At 36.9% G+C, this 17,279-nt stretch overlaps 1 protein-coding gene and 1 long non-coding RNA gene across 2 annotated transcripts in view; both read right to left on the bottom strand.

Moving 5' to 3' along the window:
* LOC140143078 (macrophage mannose receptor 1-like) overlaps nt 1-17,279 on the bottom strand; it is a 172,813-nt gene that overhangs the window by 85,500 nt on the left and 70,034 nt on the right. The window lies entirely within an intron of this gene.
* The window catches only part of LOC140143080 (uncharacterized), a 3,317-nt gene continuing 1,825 nt past the window's right edge, over nt 15,788-17,279 (bottom strand). Inside the window, exon 3 of the long non-coding RNA XR_011857613.1 lies at nt 15,788-15,919. This is a non-coding gene — a long non-coding RNA (uncharacterized lncRNA). The remainder of the gene's footprint in view (nt 15,920-17,279) is intronic.

The raw sequence follows: 17,279 nt of genomic DNA, 5'->3' as shown, positions 1-17,279 counted from the left end.
TACACACAGCACAAAAATCTACAGGACTGGAACCCAAGACCTACCTGCATCCCAGTTGATATATCTAAATGGCATAGTATCAACCATTCCCACACACCTTCAGCACTTAGATCACTACCTCCAATACACACACCAAAATAATCAACAAGATTGGAACCCAAGACCTACCTGCATCCCAGTTGATATATCTAAATGGCATAGTATCAACCATTCCCACACACCTTCAGCACTTAGATCACTACCTCCAATACACACACCAAAATAATCAACAAGATTGGAACCCAAGACCTACCTGCATCCCAGTTGATATATCTAAATGGCATACTATCAGACCATTCCCATCCTCCTTCAGCACTTAGATCACTACCTCCAATCCAACCTGTTGCATCACCTGTATTCTTGACACGATCTATGAAATACAAAATAAAGATGAATTAGATTACTATTAGTATGTTGCAGTTATCTTCAGGTGTTGTCTCCAAAGTGCAATCATATATACACAATATCATTGCACTTTACAGTAAGCCATTGACCACTATGGCCCAAGACACACCGCATAAACTATTTAGCATCATTAAGGGATACAGCTTTGTACATGCACTCAGCATACAAATAAAATATTCATTACAGCCAGGATCAGATCCCTGAGTTTCATACAGGTAGACTGGCAAAATTAGCAGTAAGTTTCTTTTCCACAGGAATTTCAAGCTGGCTTAATTTTTTCCACAAGAACAGAAATGTAGACACTGCTGGGGTTTTAAGTTGCACCGTAAAACACTCACACACCAGAGTCTAGCACATTACCAATTGAGCTAACTAGACCGCTATAACTTGTGCTACATTATTTTCTAAAATATAAAACTTACCAATGATGTAATTCATTTCATCATAACCCCCAATGCTGACCAGATCACCACCTTCCATTCTACACTGAGATCTAGAATCCTGCCAAGACTTGTACTGACCCAAACGGAATGCGTAGCAAAGGCCATTGTCAGTGTTGAGTTCCCAGCCCTCACCGCAATGAAGATCATGAGCCCCTGATAGTCAAAAACAAGGAAACATTGTGAATTAGATATTTTATAAAAGTATATCACATTTTTCTAGTTTCTTCATACTACATTGGAACAACATTTTGGAAAATGTGACTTATATTTTGTTCCATAACACTGAAGAAAAGAACAATCCTCAAGCTTGAATATTATGGATGGCGGAAACCTTCAAAATACGCCTAAGAATACGTCTAACCTTAGACGTCTAAGATGCATTCTTAGGCGTCTAAGATGCAATCTTAGGCGTCTAAGAAATTCATGTAGACTTAAATCAACGAATCACAGGACCAGAAATCCCAAACAACCAATCATCTTAGGCGTATTCAATTATTGACCAATGAAATCTTAGACGCCTAAGATTTTACACGCCTAAGAATTCTTACACGTCTAAGATTGATATTTTAGTGATGGACGGTATCACCAATGTGATTTTCTCTGAGGACTTGCTGCAAAATTGATTAATTGGTTTGATTTTATTTTCGTTGGTTTGGTGTGCTGTTTTGGTGTGGCTAGTAGTAGTCAGGTATTAATGTTGATGAGCATGATGGACGGATGCAACGACGCAGCGACGATGATGATAATTATGATGATGATGATGATGATGATGATTATGATGATGATGATGATGAAAATTAATACACAAACAACAAAGAGGAACAAACATGCCTAGCATATATTTATATACCTCCATGATTCTATTTTTAACATAGAAAGTTTGACCTCTTGTCTTGCACTTTGCAGACTGAAATTATGCATATCTGATCTCTTCAATTATAAAGAGCGATTTGGCCTTGGCCGGGGCCTTGGCGAAAATATATCACACGCTGTTCGAATTATAAAGACATAGTTGGTTGACCTTATAATGTGTGTGCAGTAATAACTTGACCTCTGAAGCGTATTGGATATAAACGCATCATACCCTACACCGTCAGGTTAACTTTCTTGTTGAATGGAGGTATCGAGGTCTCTTAACTGTGTATTTTGGCTCAGTCATAGCATACGTGTTAAGAAAAAACATACATGAAAAGTGAGCATAAATATTTAAAACAAATTAAAGTTTTATCAGTTTGCAACAACAACATCAACTGCTAGATTATGTTCAAATGAAAAAAGCCTATTGTGTAAAAATACATTGTTCCGCCTGACTTGTCAAAAAGTGGCTGAAAAGAACAAAACAATGGGCCATTGTGCCGAAAGGTGGGAGAACATGTACACTGTCCCCCTCCCACCCCATCACCCCTTTCTCTTTGGGATTGACGCGGGTGGCTATGGAGAGAAAAGGAGTTTATTTAAAAAACCCGGGGGTCAATCCCATTGTGGTCTGTACACCATCCGCGATAATCAACTTTTGAAAAGCACCCTAAACAAGGATTTAATCCTTGGCTAAAACAATACCCTAAACAGGGATTTTATTCCTTGCATCAAATTTCAAACCCTAAATTTCATTTCCGCGTATTAGCAATTGCTACCCTTTTTCCCAATATTTCATGTTTTTGACACCCTAAACGCGTTACGCGCGTATCGTGCTTACCCACGAAAAACTACCCTTTTACGCGTTTTCATTATCGCGGATGGTGTACAGGCCACAATGGGAGTGACCCCGGGTTAAAAACACACCACCCAGCCATTGTTCGAAATTTTCTCTAACGCACAGCGTCTGTTGTACGTTTTGATCGAATTTGCGATACTGTCCATCACTAGTCACGGTCAAATGGTCAATCTTAGACGTGTAAGAATTCTTAGGCGTGTAAAATCTTAGGCGTCTAAGATTTCATTGATCAATAATTGAATACGCCTAAGATGATTGGTTGTTTGGGATTTCTAGTCCTGTGATTCGTTGATTTAAGTCTACCTCGAATTTCTTAGACGCCTAAGATTGCATCTTAGACGCCTAAGAATGCATCTTAGACGTCTAAGGTTAGGCGTATTCTTAGGCGTATTCTTAGGCGTATTTTGAAGGTTTCCGCCATCCATAGAATATAAGTTAATACGCGCTGGTTATAAACAATTTCTAAATGTTTAACTGACTTTCAGCACAACAACCTCATAGGATTTCTTCTGATGAAGATATGTGTCACACATCAAAAATTCAAATGTTAGTTGGATTTGTTGTGCTGAAACAGCACATCTGGAATACACATCTGGAAGCTAAAGGACAATAATGTTAATTTCACTATCGAATGGAAAATATTGAAGTATGCCAATGTATACTCAAATGTGAGCAAACGATGCAACCTATGCATCATGGAGAAATACTTCATCATATGCCACCCCAAAATGGCATCTTTAAATAAAAAAACTGAACTAATTAGCGCATGCCGACATGCGGCAAACTTCAAACTGAAAAATCTCGGGTAAAAATATTGCATAGACACAGCTTATACGCTGCGAAAGTTAAATTCGCAAAGGAAAGATACACTTCATCTTGTTTTGTTTTCATTACATTTGACTATCCCTGATGAGAGGAGGCAACAGCCTCCTCGAAACAAGCTTGTAGGATATGAATAAAATTTAATGAACTAATCCATCTGTATATTAATTTATTTATTTATCGCTCCTTTACACTTAAAGTTGAGCACTCTGTGAAGAAACTTTAGTTCATTACTTTGTATACATATAATATGCCGCTATAGCCTGCTGCGCGCTGTAGTCCATGGACCAACGCAATATAAAATTGAGAGTTTTGGTCAAATTTTGAGTTCAAAGCGCACGGCCAATTTTCAAAGCACACGCTAACGACTATAATATCTGTTCAACACGTATTTTCAAGTGTATGAGACCACATCTGGTTTCTTGAGAAAAATTCATTTACGGGAGATATTCATCATTTTCTAACCCATGTATCCGAAGATTTTCGTCTGATATCAAAATTGTGCATAGCAATTCACGTGTATCGATCCCGTGTATTCATTTTAATGTCTCTGCTGCACCAAATAATTATTAGCCAGGCAATGTCGGTGTGCGCCGCCAACTTTGATGTCAGCAATGGTGCACATAGATGGATGGTTGAAATGCCGTGCTACTGGGAAGCCGTCAAGATTGATTCTGATTGATCTTAGATGTTCCGTAAATCTGTCAGCAAGACGACGGCATGTTTCACCGATATAAAATTTCTTGCATCTCGTGCACATGATAACGTAAACTACGTTGGTGGTGACACATGTGAAATGGCTTGTGATATCAAACGTGCCATGGGGTCCCTCGATGTGTGTAAGATCTAACGATACATAGGGGCATGTGTTACATCGTTTCCGTTTACAACTGAATGTACCAGGTTCATCGGAAACTGGAGGCAGCGGATGTGAAGCACGCACTAGATGATCTGATATATTATATATATACAAAGTAATGAACTAAAGTTTCTTCAGAGAGTGCTCAACTTTAAGTGTAAAGGAGCGATAAATAAATAAATATACAGATGGATCAGTTCATTAAATTTTATTCATATCCTACAAACTTGTTTCAAGAAGACTGCTGTCTCCTCTCATCAGGGATAGTCAAATGTAATGAAAACAAAACAAAACAAGATGAAGTGTATCTTTCCTGCGTAATTGCGGAATTAGCGTATGCGCATTTAACTCTCGCGGCGTATAGGTTGTGTCTCGCGAGATTTTTCAGTTTGAAGTTTGCCGCATGTCGGCATGCGCTAATTAGTTCAGTTTTTTTATTTAAAGATGCCATTTTGGGGTGGCAAATGATGAAGTATTTCTCCATGATGCATAGGTTGCATCGTTTGCTCACATTTGAGCAGGGGCGGATTTAGGGGGGGGCACAGCCGGCGCGCGCCCCCTCTATTTTTTTACTAGCAAAATGCGCCGGTAACTAAAAAATACAAAAATGTGAAGAAATATAAAAAAAAGGAACCAATTCGGCCATGAACAGCAAACAATGGGCCAAAACCGTTGAGTTTTCGAGGGGTAACCCCTTTAACACATTTTTTTCGTAAATCGACCAAAAGGCGCCTTTATCAAAAATTCCTGGATCCGACCCTGCATTTGAGTATGCATTGGCATACTTCAATATTTTCCATTCGATAGTGAAATTAACATTATTGTCCTTTAGCTTCCAGATGTGTTTGGAGAGTTCTGTCTGGTGTTTGTGCTATTCGTTTTTGAAAGATTGCTTGTGGTTAGCGAGTCTTAGCTTAAACTCGTTGCTGGTTAGGCCTATGTATGATTCTTCTCCTTTATCAGATTTTACAATTGCTTGGTAGATGATGTTAGACGCTCTGCATTCTCCGTTCAGCGGACACTCTGGTTTTTTTTCTACAATTACATGGTTTTGCTTCCTGTTTTGGCAATTGAGCCTTCATTATGTTATTGTTGTGTGTGTCTATTGCTGTCTTCATATTAGGCATGCAGCTATATGATACTTTATTGTGTTCTTATTAAAGATCTTCTGCAAAGCGTGGCCTTTGGGAAAACTACGGGTGTCTCCCTATCTTTTTCAGGCTTTACCTTTTTTTGTGTATGAAACTTTCATCAAATGTAATGACTTGGCGATGCAATTTTGCGTCGCCTTGAACTGACGAACGGACATTGACCCAGGAGAGTTTGTTGACACCTTCGACACGTAACTTGTTTACTTGCTGTATTTGCACTCGGCGCACATTCCTGATTGTTTGTGTATTTTCGGACTTTCATAAATGAAACCTAAATTATTCCTTTTATTAATTAATTGACGCTAATTACATATTAATTGTCCCATCACTTCTCTTCCTCGTTATTGTGGATGCGTTTGCATTTGTGGTATGCATTATGCAGCAGAAGGTAGACGCATTTCTGCACTGCGGACAGAGAGAGGTGGCGACGTATCAGTAGATGCACTTTTGTGTCCACTCTTTTACGTACTATGTAGACGCACTTTTGCGTCCACACTTTTATGTGCACTTTTACGTCGCCGTTCCCTGGCCCTGATTGGTTGGTGCTGTTGCTGGGTCGACTGGCATGTGAGAGGAGCGTGCGCCGTCTTGCGTGGGCCAGTCATCCGATGTACCTTCACTTATGATTTGGAGCTTGTTGAGTTAACACGTACATTTGTTTCTGTGCAAAGACGGCTTGACCATTTGTTTAGAGACATGACTTTCAATATAAAGCGGCAGTCTCTGTATGGTTAGGATTGGTGTTTTATTAATAAATCATGTTATTTTGTGATTGTACTTCCATTGTCGTTTTGTTCCATGTTTTCAGTTCTCTGAGTTATTTATCAGGAAATCACGCATCATCCATATACCACACCCTGAGAAAATCATTACAATATGTTGAAACTTTTCTTTGTCGCTCTAATATTTAGTAATTAGTATAACTATGTTTGATGAGAAGTACAAACATTTCCCTTTCCCCTTTCCTCTCTCATTCATTTACTATGCCAGAATGTGTCAATTGATTGAAGCTGGAGGAATGACTTCATTATTTGTCAAAATTATTTGTACTGAAAATGATGAACATTACTGTTATATTGTGAAGTACTAAAGCTATTAGTCCAATATGTCAGGAAAACTTTTAGCATAGTTCTTTTTGTACAACTCTAAGAAAACTTCAGGTGTTAGACTCACATTTTTAGTGATGTTTCACCAGGGATGTAGCCAGGGGGTGGGTTAGCTCCACAAATCACCAAAGACCAAACAGGTCCACTTTGTGAGCATTGCGGGTGGAAAAAACAGTGTTCTTTTTATGCTTTTTTGGTCAAAAAAGGTCCAAATTTAGCCATTTGCAAGCATAGGTTCTTTATTCTTTCTTAGACAAAAAAGGTCCAATTTTGGGAAAAAAAGTCTTGCCACCAGCAGCAATCTTCTTTTTTTTGAGGTTCCCATGTTTTCCTGATCATGTGGTTCAGCAGTATTAGAAAATTGGAGGGGTAAGGATATGGGGCACTAGCATAACTGCCTTGACAGTGCCTAGGCAGTTAAGCTAGTTACCCCTCTGGTTTTCAGACACCGCCAAATCACTTGATCAAAAGAAAACGGGAACTGAAAAATCAAGAATTTTTGCACCATATACATCAAAGTTTCATTTCAAAGGGCGAACTGTAATTATAGGATACAAAAACGACAGGTAAAACAGTCTATTAGATGACCTCAAAAGGTCAAGTCATCTGTGAAAATGGCTAAATCACAATAAGAATGGTCACCCTGATGAACAAAAATACAGCTTATTTAGCCAATGTCAACAAGGGGTCGTCAGGTAAACTATTTCCCCAACATATTGGACTAACACCACATCTGTATGGTACTTCGCAATATAACAGTAATAGAAAGAAAAGTGCAAATGTTCAGCATTTTTCGGTACAATAATGTTGACAAAAATCTGATGTTACAAATACAAACATCAATCTCCTAATTTGCATATAACCTGCATTCCTCAAGCTAGCTCATCCAAATTAAATTCAATGAGTGTTGGTTGTTTAGTTATTTATACATGATGTCTACGGACAGTGATGTTAGGCATGGGCAATATGCAATGTTTTTTTTAACTGGTACCAGTCAGAGCAAAATATGAAGAGGACAACATTGCACTGTGCAGCAACTCAGTTCCAATCCAAGTGCTGTGTGAATAGGTCTTCAACTGATGACATATATTTAAATGGCTTACCCAGGGATGGCTTACTATATTCTTTATGTCCATGTTAATATAGCACATTAATACATAAATTGGTGCATACTTACATGAGGGTTGCACACTTGGAGTAACGGGGGGATCATCATCAACTGAAATGTAAATATATATTGCAATAAGACATTTTCTCAAACAAAGTGAATTCTTCTACTCACTACAATATTTTGTCCTTCATCATCATAGTCTTCTGATCCACTTTCCAGGGGAACAATGTTTCTGAAACTCTTTAGTCTCTTTTCAAGGGCATTGTATAATGTGGCTATGGAAGTATATGTGCATCTTTTTATTCATGGTTTTGCTCCCTCTTCTTCTTGAGGGAGCCATCCAACTTCACCCCAAGATATTTTCCAAGGGGAGGGACTCCTACCAGCCTCTATATTCTAGACTCATTCTCTACTATGATTTTACAATAGGCAATCATAATCCTTGTTTTTGAAACAGAAAATATAGTAAACAAATTGGTAATCTAAAGGCTTGAAAAACTTTGGATAAATCTTGTCAGTTATTTGACAGAAGGATCTGGCTACTTACTCTTGATAGTCAACATGAGAGTACAAAATCAAAAGAACACAATTACATAGAATGATATGGGTATTCTCATCATATAAAGTTTGGTTGGCTTATAATTAGCAAACGTTATTGATTTTTGTTACTGTATGCATCAATAAAGTTCCAACTCACACTCCTGTAAATTTACATCAGCGGGTGCCAGCCACACATTACGTAAGTGATATGCCCAAATGCATGCACGCTATTATGAGTCTCATGCATGTCATTCTACATCAATACACTATGTTATGAGTCTCATTTTTGTGGCCAATCATAAGCCCAACAAAATTAGTTTAGATGCAGGAAGCATATACTTAAAATATTCAGTCAAGGTGGCATGTTATTACTTGTAGCTATTTAGAAGGAGAAAAGGTTAAAATATGCTTTGATATTTGTTACAAAACAACCAAAAGTGACAGCAACAATGACAATGACAACAACAACGAATTATTGATGGCAGCAACAACAAGAAGAACATCAACAAAGGCAACAACAATATGTACAACAACAATAACAAGAGTAACAACAAAAGACTACAAGAACTACAACAGCAACAATTATATCAATAACAGCAATGAACTCACAACAAACACTTGCAATACACCATTTATAGTATTCAAATATTTCATTTCATTTCAAATCAAACAGCTTGCAAATTCAGGCACTTTGAAATAAGTTGACATGGCGAAAGTTTTGTAAAAACTAAAACAAGGCTTCAACTCCAAAACATCTTACTTTTAAGTTTTTTGCAGACATATGGAAACATTTCTGTACAATCACTATCTCTCCACATCCCTAATGTAGGCTTATCACTTTTCATTAGCATGCAGTCAGCAGCATCCCCAATCTTGGGTTCGCTTGGTGCCCAGTTTATAAAATCCAGCTGCAAAATTGGGAAACACTGTAACTTTAAGACTACAGGGTGAGTAAAAAAAAGTACAATAGAGCAAAGAATCGATATTTATGCAAGAACCAAGTCAAACTTTCCCATTATTGAAATTTTTTATAAATGCCACACTCAAAAGTCACATTCTGTGAAAATATGAAGTGAATCACGACTACCGTTTAATTTTTATAAGTCCTTTTGCTGCGATACCCAATTTCGTTATTTGTCCACGAGATACCATGTATTTTGAATGAGAGCACATAATGCACGGTAAAGGCATTAGCTCTGAAACTGACATCAACTTGAAAAGGTTGATTTTTGGGTATTTTAATTTCTTTTTTCAGTTCAAACAAACTTTCTAACATTACTTTAAGTCCTTCATACCTCACTCGACTCCAAATCCAGTTTTTTAATCCCAATATGTCCAACTTACTGGATATTTTGTAATTCACTCCACTTCAATTTGCATTTTATTTTGACATTTGAAAAAAAAACCCGCCTACAAATTTGTATGTTTTTGATTGAGAATAAACATCTTTAAAGTAAAGGTAAAATGAAAATAACAACAAATAATGTTTCTTTTCCTTAAAAAAGACCAAGGGCAATAACACTTTGGGTGCTCTGTTTAATTTCAATGCCAATGAGGGTAAGAAAATGGCAGTTGTTCCAAATCTACTTTACACAGAGTGCGCTGACATTCAAATTTTAGATGTCTCTTGGACAAACATTAAAATTGGGTATCGCTATAAAATGTGTCATAAAAAGAAAACGGCAAATGCTAATTCCTTTATTTCTTCACACAAGGTTGCTGACGAATATATCATATATAAAAAAAAATTTCAAAGATAAAATGTTCAACTCTGTTCTTTAATAAAAATGGATTCTTGTCTCTATTGCACTTTTTTTGACTCACCCTGTATATAATTTATTTGATTTTTTGCAAAGAAATAGTAGTAAGTATCTCAATAAAGTCATGCTCCCCCCCTCTCTCTCTCTCCCATCTCACTCATTCACTTCTCTGTTTCTTCTCCCTCTTCAAGCAATATTATGACAATTCCATGAAAAATAGATTTTAACAAAATGTTAGTTTGTACTATTAGATATACTAGCGGTCACCTGTCTTTCGCGGTTCGTAAATAAATGCAATTTTCCAAATGCATCACCACCCTCCGAGTTTTATTGGGAACAATTTTACCAACTTTACCAATTTTATCACCGATTGATCAGTCGTTTCATTTAATTCATTTTAATCAACTTCTTTGTGCCCCCTCCCCATGTTGTCCCCTATCCTCCCGTTCTTTCCCCCCCCCCTAGCTCACATCCCTCTTCTCCGATCTGCCTCTTCCCTAGTAGGCCTATCATGGTTTTAGTACCGGGTACTTCTTTTTGTGAATATGAAACGTAAAATGTGCAATTTTTAAGTCAGTATTATAAGTAGGTCCTATCACGGGGTCCTATGCTCAAAAAATTCACAACGGCTATAGTTTGATGGTCACCCATGCATCGCGGATTGTTAAATAATATCACTACAGGTTCGTTCATACTACCACCGCATTTGCGATGCGTTTCTTTGCGATGCCGATATAGGCCTATCGATTACTTTTTGCCGCAACTCAACGCAACTCGTCGCATTTCCAAGTTAAAATGTATTTAACTTCATTGCGATATCGCAATGCAGTAGTTTGCAGTGCGGCAACGCACCACATGGCAAAGCAACGCATCGCAATGCGGCGGTAGTATGAACGAACCTTAACCCATGGCACCCATGCACTCCCCTCACTCATTTTGATTTTTTCCCGTGCTTAATATTCCCACTTGCTTTAGAGGCAGCGTGTTGACGCAATGTTGCGAACTAAATGATACGCGTTTTGTTGTTTGACGCTTGGCGTGTTGATATTTTTTGTTTGACGCGATGTAGTTGTTAGGCGGACATGGTAACTGATGCCCACTATTTTGAGGTCCCTGGATATTTTAAAAACTATTTTTGCTCATTTTTAGACTTTAATCACTAAGATTTTTTAAAATGAGGTGAATATGCAGCGTAACTCGGTGAATGATTCGGTTTGCAAGAGTGAAATTTGCAGTTGCATCACCACCGTTCGAGTTTTTATCCCGAAAAGTTTTGCAACTCTGTAATTTGTTATAGATATGAGCCAAACCGCAAAAGTAACTATTCCCCGGGCATAGTTCTGCGTGTGCGTTGTTGCCAGCGTAAAATGATATTACGCACATGTTAATATTTTTGCGCGTTATAATTACTGAAATCGCAGATTGTAATATGTGCCGTTCGCATTGAAACTATTAATTTCTCTTCCCAAAATCGATGCTTTTAACCAACCAGATGACAAGAATCTTAAGATTTGGTATATAAAACAAATATTGACTGCTTTTTATTCGGGGAATGGTTAAAATCGGGGCATAGTCATGGTTTTGAGATCACCTTGGGCCTATAATTTTGACCATGCCCCTCATAGCAGTCAATATTTGTATACTATTTCACTGATTGCAATGCTTATCTTGACCATGTATCGGCCTCTACATCCCGGTTATACTACAAGACACAGCACACTCACATTCTAATGCATTTTTACTACATGGATTCTAGGCAGCTAGGAAGGAGACCATGAGCATCAATGGTTTGGATTATTAAGATCTGGGTTTGAGTAATTACATGCATTGAAAACAAACAAGCAAATTGTGGTGGAGGTGTGGGTCTGTTGCTAGGAAAAATGTCTTTATGTCTCTTTAAGATGCATTGCAAGCCTTTGTTGTAGAACAATGCTACAGGAATCACAAATTATTGGCTTACTTTTAGGTTTCTTGCAGATATATTGTAAATTGTCAGTGCAATAACTATCTCTCCACTGCCCCAACGTTGCCAGATCATTTTTCAATCGCATGCAGTCAGCATCATCCCCAATCTTTGGTTCATTTGGTGCCCAGTTAGTAAAATCAAGCTGCAAAAGTTTGCATTGTAACTATATGCATTGGAAGTTTGGAACAAATGGAATTGGATGCCTACATTTCATTTGTTACCATTATGACCCAGAACATTGGTTGCATTATTATAACATCACAGATGAAACAAAATTAATGAACATGTAGGCACCCAGTTAAATGCATTGAAACCATATAATTAGACTTTGATATTTTGTAAATTAATTGTGTTGTACGTCATATTACACCCGCAAGCATACCCCAAACAAACCTCTTACACATGCATGTGTAACCACTGACAAACTTGCAAAGAAATACACTTTTGAATTTCAGTAGTTATTACGTTCATGCATATAACCACTGCCAAACATGGGACAGAAATTGTCGGTCGCAACTTATGGTGTATGTGCAGGAAATATGCAAAATATGTATCCGAGAAATATGCTACTATAATAACATAGTCAGCACTCCTCCAATATTATCTCTCAGTGGACCGATTCCATTGAAATTGAATTTAAAGGCTTAAACTATCACACTGCAAATGAAATAGTTCAAAAGGAACAACTTAAATAGGATATATCTAGCTCTAAACCTATATGCCACTATGTGAAACGTAAGATTTTTGCCGTTTCACATAGTGGCGCATGTTGATCGTACATCAGTTTGTGAGACAGAAAATATTAGATTCTTATGGAATTGTTAACATAGGTATCATTTGTTAAGAGTGAAATTGTATACAATTATGCACGCGTACTGAGATGTTGATGCATCTAATGCACAAGCAACGAAGGGGGGAGTGCATTAGATGCATCAACATCTTAGTACAAGTGCATTATGTTGTACAATTTCTCAAGCAATAAGTGATACGCAATTATTAACCTATTTCATACACGAGGACAAAAATCCTGTGATTTTTGCTATTTTTATAATAAATATGTCACAAAAAATGTTGGAAAAATACAAGCAAATATAAGTGCATCCATCCGCAGAAAAATGAACGCATCCAAAAGCACTGCGCGTACTACGCGGAGTGTGCGCCTGTGCAATATTATGCAAGATTTTTGTATGGCTAGCAATTTACTAATGATTGCTCTGATTGGTTCTCACTATCTAGGGTTGTATGAATTAATATTAATATTATAGTTGAGCTTTCTTACTTAAAGCCATATTATAACATTTCTGTAAAAATAGATTAGTATTTATTTTCCATAAAAATGTTAGCTTTTACTGTCAGATATGTCCCCTTTTAATTTTGAGCCGAATAAGTGAGGTAAAGCATAGAAAATTGGAATTTACTACTAGCGCCCATGCATGTTACTCCCGCGGTTGTAATATGGTACGATCCTCTGGGTGTGTGTGTATGTGTATCCCACACGCCGTGTACGTATTGTGCATACGTGTTCGACTACTATTTCCATCGTAATAATAAAACGCCGGTTCCATCGTTTTATTCAAAATCTCGGATTTTGACAAAACTACATCACCTAAAGTCTTGATTTTTGCAGAGTATCTTTATTGACTAAAGTACATTACAATCATGTAAAAACCAGAATTTAAAAAATTTTTGAGGGCGTTCTCCACAGCAAATGTTATAATATGGCTATAATGTACTTGAAGAACATGATATTTAAAACTGTTAGGCCAAAAGTCATAAAAATGACCAAAATCACTCTACGCCACTATGTGTTGTGACTGACAAGATACACACTTGATTTGATTTCATTAGTTCCAAGTTGTACCCACTGACAAACTTGTTCAGAAATACATACATTTGAGTGTCATTAGTTACATGTTCATATGTAACCACTGACAAACTTGGACAGAAATCAAAACTTTTATAGCCTAACAGGGAAAATTAATAAACTCACCCTGCACATACTAGTGTGTTATTTATGCATTTTCATACTATTGGCTACCTATCCACACCATTCAACTTGTGTAAACAACAACAGGTCCTGTGTGCCCTCATGCACATAAAATGTAATTTTTGTCTCAATTGACAGTGTTTACAAATGCTCATAAACATACACATACAATTTATGCATGTTACAGTCAATGGTGAAAACTTAGCAGTATGCAATGTTTTCTGCTCAGGTCTTACAACTGTCAAAATATATGAAATAAAGATATGTTTATCTTAACTATCAACTAACGTGTGTCAAATGCAATACATTGGATTTCAGTAACAAACTAATGCATCAAAATTTTACTTTACAAAGATGTGATTCCCATTTTATAGCTTGGAAGTGATGAGTCCCATCAGGGTGAATATGTACATGTTTCCCTCCTAAAAATTATTTCTAATAGAAAAGCTGCAACTCCAACAGTCAAAATTTATTATGGTTAAGCTCTGTTTTAAACTGTTTCAAACATCGAGATAGATTTGAATATAACAAGAACAAAAGAAAGAAGAAACACAGGGAATTTGACTCCATTGTGATTGCCTGTCACTGATGAAGCTGAGGGAGATAATATCTGATTCCAATTGTAAGTTGTAAGTCCATACAGGCATGCACTTATTAGCAAAATAAATTATTGCTCAATTTGGGACGTTCATAAAAAATACTTGAGTTGCCTAATTTTAGTGCCCAGGTATGCCATACAATATGGCATCTGGCTTATAGCAGGGGCGGATTTAGAGGGGGGCGCCCCCGGCGCGCGCCCCCTCTATTTTTTGCAGATCGGCGCCTGGCTCTGTGTATTTTTGCAGAGCGGCGCTGACTTTGTGTGGGCCTCGAGCCGCAGCGGCGGCGGCGGTGGCTCGGCGCCCCCTCTATTGAAAATTCCTGGATCCGCCCCTGTATAGCATTATGCAAGTGGCTAGCTTCTTTGGAATCTTTTATCTATGTTCCCCACCATTAACTCTGTTGGTGCATAAACTAACCAAGGGTGCAAAATTTGTCCTGACAGGTACATGTAGCGAGCAGCCAGCATTGTATTACATATGTACCTTGTTACAATACTACTGTGAACAACTTACGGGCGTTCCATCACTCCAGACCATGGTGTCTTCCAATAATATATCATTTAATCCAATCCAAGTCGAAATCTTGGACACGTCCATACGGGCTGCAGAAATTGTCAAAAACATTTTCAGGTTTACGGTTTGGCTTTGGGTCATGATAAGGCATCCACAAAGCTAGTAGATATGTGAAGATAAAATAGTATTTATTTACCTCCCTTCCCTCCTCTTAAAAACAAATTAACCGAAAAACAAACATTACTAGGCCTGATGAAGTGTCAGAGATATGACATGATACTGTAGTCAACAAAAAAACAATAAGTCCAGTTGCAAAGATTTATAACCTAATCTAACTTCATTTAGCCACTTAGCTAAAGGGCTGTGCAATAAAAGGGTAAAATTTGGGGAGGGGATAATATTTGCCCATCCAAAAGGGAGCAAGCAGTTTTTTGGCAAGCTGGGGGCACCTTTTAAAAAACAAACTTTAAAATGCTTAGGAAAATAGTATGGTAACATTTAAGTTTGCAAATTGGGATCCCAAAAATTTGGCATGTGCAAGGGGGGGGGCAAAGATTTATGCAGGCTGGGAGAGGGCCAAACAGTCCCTAAGCTAAATTCTCTGCAATAGTTTTAGTTTACAAAAGACATATTCCTTAATTATTCTGCCAAATGAAAAACAACAATCAGTTTCAAAAGTTATAATCTATATTTTAATAATTCCTTTACAACATAACAATTACAAGATTTACAGGTAACTTACATGTAAAAAATGACTGTTCATCTGCTGAATGAATGCTGGCTAGCTGGCCACCCATATTTTGACACAAATCATTTGCATCTGCCCAATTTGTTCTGGGCTGTGAGAAAAAGTAGCAGTAATCTCCAAACAAATTCCACCCCGGATCACAACGACCAGAACCTAGAGGATAGTAAGTAAAGTCTTGGACCTTATATTTGAAGAGTTTTGTTCCAAAACCCCTTACATCCACTTTTGACTTTTTGAGAAAAACAGCTTTTTTCAATTGTGCAAGTATTACTTGTTCTATTTGATTCAATTTGGGTTTGGATTAAGTGTTGATGAATAGAATTATTTCTTTAATATTGCGCCTGTGGATGTAAGGGCTTTTGCAACAAAATAAATTTACGCCTTTTCTAGAAACCACCTTTGCAATCTAATTTGAGCCCATTTGTTTGCACTACTTTATGTAACTTTCAAAATCAAAGAGAAAAATTGAAATATCTCATTTAATTTTTTAATTATGAATTTTTAATTAAATCCGGGAAAATTACATTTTTGAGCATTTCAGAAGCTACAGCTTTTGTTAATTACAATGATTTTTTTCAAACATAGTGACCCAAAAACAATTCCTTTTGGTTTTAATAGTTAAAGAACATTCAAGGCATACATCAAAAAATTATTTTCCTGAAATTTTATGTTCATTTTAAGTTCAGATTTCCAGAAATTCCTAAGATTTCCCAAACGGAAATATACCATATTTCGGAAGGGAAGGTGGTATGAAGGTCAAACAACCACCAAAATGTGTATTTTTACCCACACTATAATGTCATGTCAATAACTCAATTTTGGCCAAAAGTGGATGTAAGGGGTTTTGATACAAAGCTCTTCATTTGTATATAGTAAAACTTTCAGATTTAATGACGTAGCCTGATTATTATTATTATTAGACAACATTATGAAGCGCCTTATCAGAGAGATCAAGGCGCTGTACAAACAGACTTTACAAATTACATCTTCAATTACAACTTACATTACACATTGTAAAAAATACATGCACTGTTAAGGGTTCCAAAATGAGCGTTTATTGCGTTTCGACAGTATTTTTTGTGGGACATGAGAGCACCTCAGACCTATCGAATTGCATTCTGAATACGAAGCATGTCTTTCTGATATCAAATAATTTTCATTTGTTGAAAATCACAATATAATACAAATTTTATGACAAATAATAAAAATTTGATATTTTTCAAATTTTTGATATATAACAGTCCTCGAAGTAAATTATATAAATCTAATGATATATTCTTAAAGTGTATGTAGCAGGGAGGAAAAGCCGACGGTCAATTGAAAATTTTGACCTTTCATATTGAAGATATGGATTTTTTTCCCCAAAAGACCTTTTTTTTTTGTGTTTTGGGGGAAAAATCCATATCTTCAATACGAAAGGTCAAAATTTTCAATTGATCGTCGGCTTTTCATCCCACCTACATACACTTTAAGTAAAAATCATCAGATTTACCAAACGCTCATACCCCAGCCC

Source organism: Amphiura filiformis, chromosome 20 (genome assembly GCF_039555335.1).
Source record: "Amphiura filiformis chromosome 20, Afil_fr2py, whole genome shotgun sequence".
NCBI classification, from domain to species: Eukaryota; Metazoa; Echinodermata; class Ophiuroidea; order Amphilepidida; family Amphiuridae; genus Amphiura; species Amphiura filiformis.
The sequence above is the reverse complement of the archived record's forward strand: the minus strand, read 5'-3'. Positions and strand labels throughout refer to the sequence as shown.